Here is a 12,892-nt window from a genome sequence, read left to right as displayed (position 1 = left end):
AATTGTATGGATATCTTGACCTGATAGCATTCAAGAGAAATGCTTTTCCATTCAATTCCTGTTTTTCAATTGTAAGATCTTCTGATCATAAAACTATAACATATTGGTGGGGGTTTATATATTATATAAACCCCCACCAAGGCAGGCCCTTCAGTATTGGACTCCATTTTTCCGTTCTGATCTTTGTAATTTACAAAACTGAAAAGACCCATTATGGTCGACATAGTTTTGTTGTGAGCTCTAATTCACCAGCGTGTTGAATAGCAGCTGCTTGCCTGACTCTAAGGTAAATATGTAATGCTTGACATTAGGCAGCTGAATTCTTCAAACCTGGCTAGAGCGAACCCTCCTGTTCTTGTTTGTGTCTGCTCTGTGTTTGGAAGCGCCAAGGTGGTTTGTGACACACAGAAGGATTAGCATAGACTCTCCTTGTAATTGTTAAATGAAAGGCTGACATTGACAGGGGCTCATAAGAATCTTTTTTATTTTTATTTTCAAGCTATAACATTTCAACAGGGCTTTGCTGGTGTCAGCCCCGACTTTGACAAGGTCTGGCTGTGTGGAGTACAGTACAAAGAGCAGCAAGAAATGATAAAAGCAGCAGAGAAGCAGAGGAGGAGAAAACGAGTGTAAATAACCTCTATTTAATTATCTGTGACTGACTTATGGGGTGTGTGGAATGGGAATAGAGGCCCCGGGCTGGGGCTCTGCTCTATCCCTTGCGTTTGCTCCAGCAGTAATAAAAATGAGGGGGAAAAAGTGGATTAAGACAGTTTCATGGGGTGTAGCAGACATGGCATTTAGAACCAAACACTTAAAAAGGGCCTCACAGGCAACATTCCAGGCAGGACAGATTGTTGAAACAAGGATTTCCTTGAGCTGAAAGGTCCACAAACAATGTCTACACAGTGTACTTAAAACATTCACACTTCCTCATTTGTCTTTTTGAGTTTGCTTCTCCCTCTATCTTTACCATACAAATACTAATCCTGTCACAGCAAAGTGTGCTCACAGTCAAACGTGAAGACCTGGCCTGTGCTCATAAACATAAACAGACAGGCTCTACTGTACATGATAGCATCTTATAAGAGTGTGTTGTTGAAGTTCTTTCAGAGACTACCATCTATTCGACTGTGCGTAAAACAAACCAGTGAGTCAGAGTCAGAGCTGTGGGTGACAGCCTTATCACAGCAGTTTAGGTGGGAGATTGTCTCTCTTGTCAGCTCATCACGTCTCACAAGCTATCGCTCTTATCCACTCTGCCTACCTGTCGTCTATCTGTCTGCATTATAATTATGCTGGGATAAAAGATGGCCCACCCCCCCTTCCCTTCCATAGATTGGTACTTTTATTTCTGAATCCAACACATGGGGGTTCTGCTTTGCCGTGCTGTCTACACCTGAATGTCTTCCTACTCTAGAGGACTGCGCTACGCCCACAGCTTTGCAGGAGCTCGCTACACACTTGGAAAACAAAGTAGCCATTGTTCTCATTTCAGAGAAGTTATCACCAGCATGGAGGGAGGAAAGGGAAGAGGAGGTCCAGAAGAGAACAGGCCTGTACTGTCAGATTGTGTCTGCATCAAACCAGATCATCTGCTGTTGTTGTGTGAAATTTGAGACGACCCCAAAACATTTTTTTAAAGGCAGAAGATGAACACTATTAAAATAAAGATATTTGCTCTAAAGGGCAGATTATACTTCTGCCACCACACACATCAAATGTCGCTTGGGTCTGGTTGTGAACCAGTTTTACTGTTATGCTTCTACACCATTGGTATGGAATTTCTAGGGACGCACAGCAGTTTTCTGCCAAAACACAAGGGGGAGCCTATTCGAGAACTCGCAAGAACTTCGGCGGATGGTCCCGAGATTTTTGGCGGAGTGTTCTCGGCGGGAGTGTTTATCCTCCAAAACAACAATGACGCGTTGCCATATCACAGTATCTGATATCACGGTCACAGAGATGGATCTAGAGTTGCTAGACATTGACGAGGAACAGGTTCTGTTAATGGAATTGGCAGAAAGACAAAGGAGGACGCCTAGATTGTCCATTGTACTTGTTCCTCGGCATAACAAGCACCAATCACAGCTGCTTTTTGTCTGCATTCTTCTGCTCGAGGTCTGCGTGGGTTTGGAACCATCCGACGTGTAGTCAGGATTTTTTTTAGGTGCGTGACGACGGTTGCAGAACCTTTGCGTGGGGGGCGTGGTCACCCACAGAGACAGATTTGACGGTTGCAGAGGCTGTGCATCAGAAGCATAAATTAGCCTTTTCTTTAGTCTGGAAGCATGATAGGTCTACTTTTAGAAACAACAGGACAGACAAAAAAAAAACAAAAAACAGATCCTTTATGCTTTTTTAAGACAGCACTGCTTCCTTCTCATGAACTCTCAGCTAGGTTTCCTTCATCCTCCAGTATTTATTGAGAAGGGCGCCACTGTGAATATCCTCTTTACCCAATATGAATAAAACCCAAAACCACAACTACATTTCTGATCTGCAGCCAGTCAGAAAAAGAAAAAAAAAAGATGATTAGTCTAAGTGTTGAGACACATAACCTTCCTCTTCAACAGTACATGTTACTGAAAGTTGTGAACTGGCAGATCCCACTGCTGTTCATGCCAAAGACAAGAAAAGAAGGGGCAGGTTGGGCGGGGCCAGCAATAAATGTCAATCATTGTAGCCTGCAGCAAAAGCGAGTCATCTAGCCAGTCGGCTCTTTGATTTGACAAGGAGTGGCATCACTCAAGCTGATAAACATATAAGTAAATCAGCAATTCTCAGACTTGCCACATCAAGGTAGACAATTATCTCACTGCATATATGGATGAAAACTCCAGGTCACAGCACAAGCACAGAAAATGGCAGACTAGGTGATGCAGAAAACCTATGTATCATCAAAATCTGTCATAATGTTTAACTATCCCACTTCATTGAGTTGACCTACATAAAGCAGAGCAGGACTAGGGGCATATTTTTTATGGTGAGTTGGAAATTTTAAGACCTTCCTCATCCACACCTGGTAAGGTCCAAAAATATGTTTTTTAATTGCGTCCTTGTGGTGAAAAAGCACCACTTGTAACTGACCATAATTCAAAGGCACAGACAAATACATGTAAGGAAAGGAGCACTCCATTTCCCTTCGGCAGATTACCCCGTGCGACCAGAGCAAAGTCACATACAACCTCCATTATGGGCCTTACATCCTCGTTTCAAACTGTACATTGAGGGCTGCAGGCCAAACTGACAGAGAAATATTTCTCTTGCTGTGCTTAGATTCTGCCTTAAATGGGGAGATTAATGCTGAGTAGCCAACAGAAGCAGTAGCACACCTACAAACAGAGAAACACACACAGCAGTGGGAACAGCCTTTCTCAAAAGTTATGATTACTGCTTTTGCAAGTTTATTTAAGCTAAACCTTATAAGCCGGTTTGTCTTTTGAGTGTGTGTATGTATAGTTTGTGGTTGGGTGGGTGTGGTGGATGCTGGGGGGCTTATTAATCCAAAGCCAAACAGCATAGGCTCCAAAAACAAAACGACTAAAGACGTCAAGGAAAATGCAGCAAACATGAAACAAATTTTTCTCCATTACATTAATGCAATTTAATCTCCATATTTAACATTAGACCTAAGGAGCTTGGCAGTTAGCATGCATTGGCTGCTTATTAAAGAGCAAAACATCTGGTTTGTACATTTAGTGTGAAAAAGTTATTTCAATCACATTTCTCTGAACTCCTGGCTTGAAAGACTGTGACGATCAGAACTTATTTGGGATTTAAATAATTCATTTAAGCATGTTCTTAAATAGATTTATGATACAGAAAATATCTTTAAAGAATTCCAGAAGCCGTATGCACGTATTTGAATATGATTTTTTCTAAATAACAGAGAAGAAAGGGAATTGATGTTTTCCATATTTTTATTTATATGTTTTATTTTTTTGTCATTCCACTGTCACAAGTACAGAGGAACAAAATGAACTCTCTGCATTTAACCCATCCCCTTGGGGAGCAGTCGGCTGCCATTATTTGGCGCCCGGGGAGCAGTGTGTGGTTAAGGGTCTTTTGCTCATGGACCCAGAGGGGCAGTCTGTGGAAGTGCAGCTCGAACTCAGAACCTCAGGGTCCAAGCTCTATGCCCTAACCACTAGGCTGCCACTCCCTAATATGGTAACAGAAAATACAGAAAATAGTCTCAAGGCACTACAAATGCAGAGCCAAATGATACATACATACAAACACAAAAAACATTGAAAAAGAAAATGTTGCGAGACGGAAAAACATATGTAGCTTTACAAAAGCCACTAAATAGATCTATATAACGGAAGCGCTCCATAGTACCAATTACCTCTCTCCATCATTAACTCATATGTGATCAGACCACAGTCATTTCTAAATATTAGTATTTATGGACCAGGCCCCTTAGTAGCCTATATATATTGTTCAATTGATTGTATTGCATTTATGTATTTGCAGAAGGTTTGCACTTTGCTTCTTTACTTTCTGTGATTTCAGCATTTCTCTTTTGGTGTGTTTTTCTTTTGGTGTGTTCTTCTTTTCTTCTATGTGTTAGCCTTATTTTAGTGTTTTCCCCTGTAATTTTGTGTCTGCAGTGCTGTTTTTGTTTGCAGGGCACTCATGTATTTGCAGTGTGTTAATTCCCCATCATACAACCATATAAATATATGCTTAAAAGTTTAAATATATAAACCCTGCCAAATAAATATTTCCAATAAAGGTCTTCAGAAAGGTACAGTTTTGTTTTAATATTTGTCAGTTCTGCTTAAATCGATAGAGAAATGGGCGAATTTATATAAATAAGTTGCTTTTCACTCACAAAGCAAGTTTCAGTCTGTGGCAGGAAGACTATATTTAAAAACCAGATGTGTGTTCAAATAAAGATTATTCATTCAAAAGTAAATATTAATTATTGCATCATCCCCATCGTGCAATGAACCACTACCATAAGCAGTCAAACAGACATTCAACATAAGATCACCATAATACTTGACAGTTAGTGTGCCTCTATTAAAGGAATCCACAAATAGTTAAGAATCAAAAATTGCCATTTGTGATACATGAAAACATATTTGCCTTAGAGAGTATATATTTATTTATATTTTTTTACCCATGGAGGTCACCATTTTTTCTAACTTTCACAATGTATGCTGGGTGATGACATGGTTACTGCACATCTTAGGCTGAGCTTACACTGTGCAATTTTTTGCCCTTTTCGGGCTGATTCTCCGGTCGTGAAGATTGTTTTTTGATCGGCCCAAGTTTCAGCCTCATTGTGCATCCTGCGTCTTGTAGTATACAGGGGGTAACAAACCATGGTAAAGCCAGATGGAGGTTAGCTGGTGGAGAAGGGGGTGGGGGTGGGTTGAATCAGGGTCATCTGACTGAAAATCAGACATAGCCAACCACTGCTTGCGATTGGCTGGGTAGCAGGCAGAGTCATGGATTTGAAGACCTTTAAAATGAACTTGGTATTCTGATTGGGCTTCGTGGAGATGCGGTTCAAAGCTGATTGGTGTGTGCCGGAGGCAGATGAGCCTCTGATGATGCAGCAAGTAATTTAGTTTCTTCAGTTGAACTTCTGCCAAGGCTTCATTTAGAAACTGGAGTTCTTGGTAGCATAGCTCTTTCTCTGGATTTAGCATCTCTCACAGCACCAAGCTTATTCGGCTAACTCAACCCTCTTCCTCCATTTTGTCCTCCTCATCTTCATTACCTCTTATTATTTCTACATTGCTATTAATTTCAACATGTTCCGGTTCAAATTAGAAGTGTTTTAAAGTTACTCATTTCCGTTTTGGCTGGACAGGACTAGCGCAACAGGACCTACCATATGAAATTTACCAAGAAGTCATTGCTGCGTAAACAATAGGGTGATGTCCTTATGACAATACTTTATTTAAACTCCAAAAGTAAATAGCTTATGTTCTTTTTTTACTGTATTTTATATAAAGGGGTCTCTTTTACCCTCTAAAGCCGGGTGGGCGATTTTCCACTCGTGTGAGAATCTTTCGATTGGCCCGACTTTCAGCCTGATCGTGCTTCGTGAGTCATGTAGTGTACAGGGGGTAACGAAGGGCGATCAGTCTCTTACGACCACCTCCCGATCAGGAATCGTGAGGTCGACCATTGTGGGCAAATTGCTCACTGCACATGCACAAACATTTTTTCTGTAAACACAGCAGCATGGCAGGGATGCAATGAGTGAAATGCAGTTCTGTCTGTAAAATTGACAGGCCGTAGTAGCCACGTTTGCTCAGCCATGTCTTTTTTCCAAAAACGACGTTGCCTTTTCTTTTTAGGACTTTCAGCACAAAATTGCACAAATTGCCAAGGCAGCACATTTCAATAGTGAGCTTATTCCCCTTCTATCTGTTTGGCTTCCGGATAGATGTGTCAGGGCAGCTCCATCTCACTGTGGAGCTGAAGCCGACATGGTTTTTAAATGTGCAGTCTGAGCAGGTATATCGATTGAGAGCGTCGGGCAAAACATAAATCGTGAGCTGTGACTCACACTGTACGACTAAACTCTGCGGTTAGACGCACTGTGCGAGCAGTAGCTGCGCGCAACGACTGAAAAAAGTTACTTTCCTATGGACACTAAAATGTTGTAACAACATAAAATTCACGGTAGAGATGAACATTGATGTAACTAGATCTGTTTTTCACCTTTTTAATCTATTTGTCTTTCATGCCATCCCACAAGCTTGTAGAAGCGACCAAGCAAATTATTACAATCTATTCTGTCAGAAAGAGTGGTTAATCCTTTCTGCCAGAGTTAAACTGGATGCATGATGATGGCTACTAATACTATCTGGTGGAGCTGTAACATGGCTAAGGGGTTTTAAATGTAAGGATAAGCTTGTAAATTAGACCTAATATCCACCGTAAATGCAAACTTGTGCGTCAAATTCTTTGTACAAATAAGACATACATATTATTTATTTTGTTGTGTTGTATGTAGGACAAGGTTTGATCAGTAATATTATCAAAACAGACATTTGAACAAAATACAACAACAACAACAGGAATGAGAACAACTGACACTTTAATAATTAACAAACGAGTTTCATTAGCTTTAAGCAAAGGACATCCCTTATAAGAACGATCAGCATTACTGCTCCACAGAGGTTTATCTTTACCAATACAAAGGAAGGCATGATCTGGCATAATTGGGTGAATGCATTCCCTGGCAGCTGACAGACAGCGTGAGCTTGGTGTTTAAGCTATCCACTAGGTCTAGGGTGAGTAAAAGAACAGCTAACTATGCAGAGTGTTGTTTATGAAGACCAAGTTCACATTAACCTAAATTTTAAGCGAAAGAAAGTGTAAAGATGTAAGGGGAGTATGAGCTTTGGACACAACTAAAGCTAAAACAATAAATGTTGAACTTCAGTATGTCCTTAACATGACCTTAGTGGATTTAGTCATCTTCATCATGTGACCAAAGAAATTTAGTTTTAAGACGATTTTTAAAATAATAATTTTTTCCATCACTGAACTTATTTAAAAACTGAGGTTTGGAGATTTAATTATTACTAATTTTACCATTGGGTTACTGTACTAACATGGGAAAAAAAAAACATTTTTTAAAATAATTTCCAGATCAACTATCCTTTTCTTCTGCAAGCTGACCGACTCTCTCTGTCCAGGTTTCTATCCGGCTACCGATAATCGGGCCAAATTTAGTCTTCGGTAAAAGGTTATTTCGTTGCTATAAGTGGGAGCAAGATGCTCTTGCAGTTACTGCCAGAGGTTTTTTTTTGCTGGTACATCGTAAATTTCTTGAGACAGTGTACAACAACAGGGTGATTGTGGGGGGTAGGGCAGGGGTTTAAGCTGAGCAGGCGAGGAAATATGGGAGTGGAAGAAGAAGGGGTGAAAGATTAAGTGCAGTTTTCTTTTTGGTCTCCAGTGATGAATGGGTTTCTGAACAAGGCAGAAAATACATCATATCACCTCTAATGGGTACACATTTCTGCAGTCGTAACTCTGTGTTTAAAAATAGGGAGGGGAGGGTGATATACGACATCATATATTCCTCTCAACGACACTTTTACGAGTCCCCCCTCTGCTCTATAAAGGCATTGATTGCTATTTCAAAGCTTGCTGTCTGAGCCGTTGAGTGTTGAGTACCTCCAGCTGCCACTGACTTATACGCACTGGGCCCTAAATATTGCTTATTTCTGTTGAGTAAAACCAGCGAATTTTTCTGGTTCACAAAATAAGAAAAATATCTGCTTTCATTCCTTAAAAATAATAATTATAAAAGATGAGATTTTAATCAGTTGACGTATAGGTAAAAAATGAATATCAGGTGCTAAAAATGTAATTAAAACACAGAAACACACAAAATAAAAGAAGATAAAGGCCTTACAATGCCACACTTTTCTTCTTACTTACACGTCCTGATGTGTGTTAAAAACTGTGTATAGGCTAGAATAGTGGATGTAGGGCAGTGGTAGCATCTTGCTTCTGGGCTTTTGTTGACATTGGAGCTGGTACATTGCACAAGAACATTTACTAATGGAAGACTCTCTCCTAATTCTTTCCGAAATCAGGAGCCAGATGGTTGAAATATAGATATTACAAAATGAAATTTACAGTAAAGGATCACAATCACGAGAATAAGATAATTACAAATCATATTCTACTGACCCCACTAATATGGGGTCAGTAGAATAGAATTTAGGTAGGTAAATCCTAAGCTTTAAAAGCTGACAAAGCAGGTAACAATGAGGTCACATTTTTGAAGCATTTTGACACCTGTGACCAGGGCCGGTTCTAGCCCTTTGGTTGCCCTAGGCGAGATTGAGTTTTGCGCCCCCCCCCCCCCCCCCCCCCCCCCCTCCCTCACTTTTGCCGTGCGAAATACCAGTACTGTTTTCAGCATCTGTTTAGTGCTTCATTGAGTTGTGTTTACAGTTCCACAAAGAGTGCTGTGCGGTGAATTGTGCCTACAGTTGTGCAAAGTGTGTGTTACAAAATTGCAAATTGAGTGCAAAGCAGTGTTTGTTCTTTTAGTTTTGTGAACTCAGTGAGTGGATTTGCTATAAGTATTAATAGTTTTAGAAATTGTGCTATAAGAATCAAGGTTGTGTTTAAGCATTCAGAAAAAACTGTAACTTAGCATGGAGTGATGCATAGACAAATACCAGAATAGGTTTCAGTACCTTTTCTTTTTCATTATTTTAAATAATTTATTACACACTCAAAGTTAGGACTGTGCAAAAACACTTTTAACCATCTGTAAGGACACTTAGGTAAAGTATAACTAAAAAACTGGATTGAATCATTAAATAAATCAATTTCAGAAATTACCAAATAACAATAAAAAATAATAAATTTAAGAAATTCTTCAACCAAGGACTACATAAAAAAGTAATTGATAAACATTAAATTAAATTTTCTGTTCCAGTTCAATGAAATCATTTGAACATAAATAGAAATGAGATAAACAAAATTTTCCTCTAAATAAAATATATCAGGTATATTTACCCTGATTTCTGACATTGATTAGTGATTAAAGAAAGGATTAACCCTCTACAAACAAATGTGCTTTTATGAATACCATTACAAAATTAAAAGTTTGAAGTTGTTTTTTTTTTTTTGTTCACATATTCTATGATGAACAGCCATAACTTCATATATTTTGATGATTATTTGTACATCCCTTTTGAATACTTAATGCAGATAATCATTACAAAATATTTTATTTATATTAGTATCTTCTACCCATTCTCAAGCTAATAATATAGCACATAATTCTGCTGCATATATACTGAGAAAAAAATGATGTCAAGATTAGGGATGGGGATCGTTAATATTTATTGATATCGATACCTTTATCGATACTCCTTATCGATCCGAGTCTTTATCGATACCACTATCGATACTTTTCTGTTATTTGGTGGAAAGACGATGCATTTTTTTTAACAGAACTGGTATTGCTTCTATTGCTTAACAAGTGAGCATAACAAAAACGTTTCTAGCCTTCAATAAACATGGCTAATGTAATAGGCCACTTCGAAATGACATGAAACTAACTAGAATATATTTTCACAATTGTTGGTTAATGTATTGTCTACTGTCACTTTTCATCATGTTTTTAGTGATTAGGAAAATATTTAACAAATAAATAATTGTATTTTAAATTAAATGTAATTTTTAATAAATGTTGGCATCAGTAGTTTAATTATATATAGAGCAATATACAACTGTATTACTCATGTTTCTCGCCAAAAAATTTTTTTCCCGTTTTCTTTACGTTACACTTGAACGCATCATGATAACCTAATTGTCGTTTTACTGAGCCAATCTGAACACATCATCACGCAGCACGTCTTAAACTTTATTTACTTTTCAAGCTAACTAGCTTGTATGCTTCCGATTACAACACGGATTTCACAATTAATATTTTTCACTGACCGGACAGGCTACAAAGTCTGTGTGCACGCTTACCAGTGGTACTCTGAGTGGATGATGGAGACGGGCCCGACTGTGGTGCGGCGGGGAGGAGGAGTCTTTTCCGTTCAGCCATTCTCGAGTCACGAGCAAAGTTAAGTGCCAGACTTCACTTGTTTTACTTTTAATATCTGTTTGCTTACAATTTCATTCCAAAATATTGGTGTACATGCTGCAGTGATTGACGTCACGACCTCCGGGTTGGAGGGAGCTAGAAAAGTGATCAGAATCTTTTCCGATTTTCTCTTAAATGTGAAAAAATAAATAAAAAAACTGTGGTATATTTATTTGTTCATATTTTGCTATTTATATACACGTAAGGTTAAGTCAAACTGACGGACGCTTCATAACCGGTTTAATTCGCTTTTTTTCTAATTCTATGATTAATGGGAAGTAAGCCTAAGGGCGACGCTAGAGGGCGCCCCCAACACATTTGTCGCCCTAGGCAATTGCCTAGCTCGCCTATAGCAATCGCCGGCCCTGCCTGTGACTCCACAGGGATCTAACTCTCTGCTACAGTACTAAACAACCTGTTTGGTTGTTTTTTTTACTGCAATTGAAAAATGAAAACACTTAAGTAATAAGGTGCTTAATGTTTTTTTTTTTTACCTTAGCAAATGTTCATCATACATGCTCAGGTTAATAAAGTTAGATAAAATTGAATGACAAATACGATCATGAATCATAAAATTACTTTTAATGGTTTAACTTGGTTTTTCATTTGCCAATGAATGCTGTATATGATACTTTGGAGCTGCATTAGATTTCTTAAAATCATAAAAGAAAAATAATTAAAATTGATGGCCTATTAAAATGGTATAATGCCATTTTACCATGTATTTAGGCCATTACATACATTTTTAGTATTGTTCCCTGTTAGGTCTTTCTTCAGAGGGACAGAGCTCATTTAAGCTGTTTCACATAAAGAAATGTTTCTGTTTTCAACTTGTTCACACTTACACCTTAAGTTGCTACATAATCTACTATACTTTAATATCAGTTATGGATACTTTACAATCCCCCAATGAGTATATCAGCGTGTATATCAATAGGTTTGGGTTGAGATGTTAACATTGAGCTCCGATGTAGTCATGTTTTTTGTGATGATATTTTTAATCAAACAATCATTATATGATGTTTTGTTTTAAGATCAAATATCTGACTCAAATGCACTGTATTTAATGATAATTTGACTATGCGTTGTTCATCAATTGTTTCGGTCTTAAAGTTGGATTGTTGGCCTCATTTGTGTCATTTGATCAGCTGATTAGTCAGTCACTTCATTTGGATAGGATTAAACTGATTTTAGATAATAAAGGAAAAAATCTTGGTGTTGTTTTTGATCAGGACCTGTCATTTAAATCCCATATCAAAGAGGTTTCTAGAATTTCCTTTTTTCATCTGAGGAATATTGCAAAAATTAGATATCTCCTGTCCAGGAATGATGCTGAGAAACTAGTCCATGCATTTGTTACTTCAAGGCTGGACTATTGTAATTCTTTACTATCAGGAAGTCCACAAGCTGTAGTTAAAAGCCTTCCGCTGATCCAAAATGCTGCAGCCAGAGTTCTGATGAAAATTAAAAAGAGAGATCATATCTCTCCTACCCTGGCTTCTCTTCATTGGCTTCCTGTTAAATCCAGAATAGAATTTAAAATCCTCCTTCTCACATATAAAACCTTAAATGGCCAAATTCCATCTGATATCAGAGATCTGATTGTTCCTTATGTTCCTAACAGAGCACTTCGTTTTCCATCTGCAGGTTTACTAGTGGTTCCTAGAATTTCTAAAAGTAGAATGGGAGGCAGATCTTTTAGTTATCAGGCTCCTCTCCTGTGGAACCAACTACCAGTTTTAGTCCGTGAGGCAGACACCCTGTCTACTTTTAAGGCTATGCTTAAAACTTTCCTTTTTGATAAAGCTTATAGTTAGAGTGACTCAGGTTATCATAAGCTATCTCTATAGTTATGCTGCCATAGGTTTAGACTTCTGGAGGACTTAGGGACGCCCATTTCATCATTCTGCTTCATTCTCTCTCCATTCTCCTATTCTGCAGAATCTGTTAGTTCAAACTCTAACGTTATGCTCTCTCTGCTTTTCCTCAGAGTAGCTTTGCCTCGTCTGTTCCTGTTTGGCTGTGACGTCATCCTGGAGAGAAACATCAGCTGTGCTGCTTCCATCAACACCCTTGTTTATAGATGCTGGAGATCGGCCTGTTTTCCAGTGTGGTCCTTTCTCTGACCGTGACTGGCTGGTTGTGCTCTCTTCGTCCTCTGGAATGGGAGCGGGCTCGGAGCTTGTCTGCCTGACTGTGTGTTTCCTGGATGGGGCCGCCTTTTACAGCTGCTTTTTGTGTCTCTGCTTCTGTCTCCTTGAACCCCAGTCGGCCTCGGCAGATGGCTGCTCA

The sequence above is a fragment of the Cyprinodon tularosa genome, unplaced genomic scaffold (genome assembly GCF_016077235.1).
Source record: "Cyprinodon tularosa strain WSP-4 unplaced genomic scaffold, ASM1607723v1 ctg515, whole genome shotgun sequence".
NCBI classification, from domain to species: domain Eukaryota; kingdom Metazoa; phylum Chordata; class Actinopteri; order Cyprinodontiformes; family Cyprinodontidae; genus Cyprinodon; species Cyprinodon tularosa.
The sequence above is the reverse complement of the archived record's forward strand: the minus strand, read 5'-3'. Positions refer to the sequence as shown.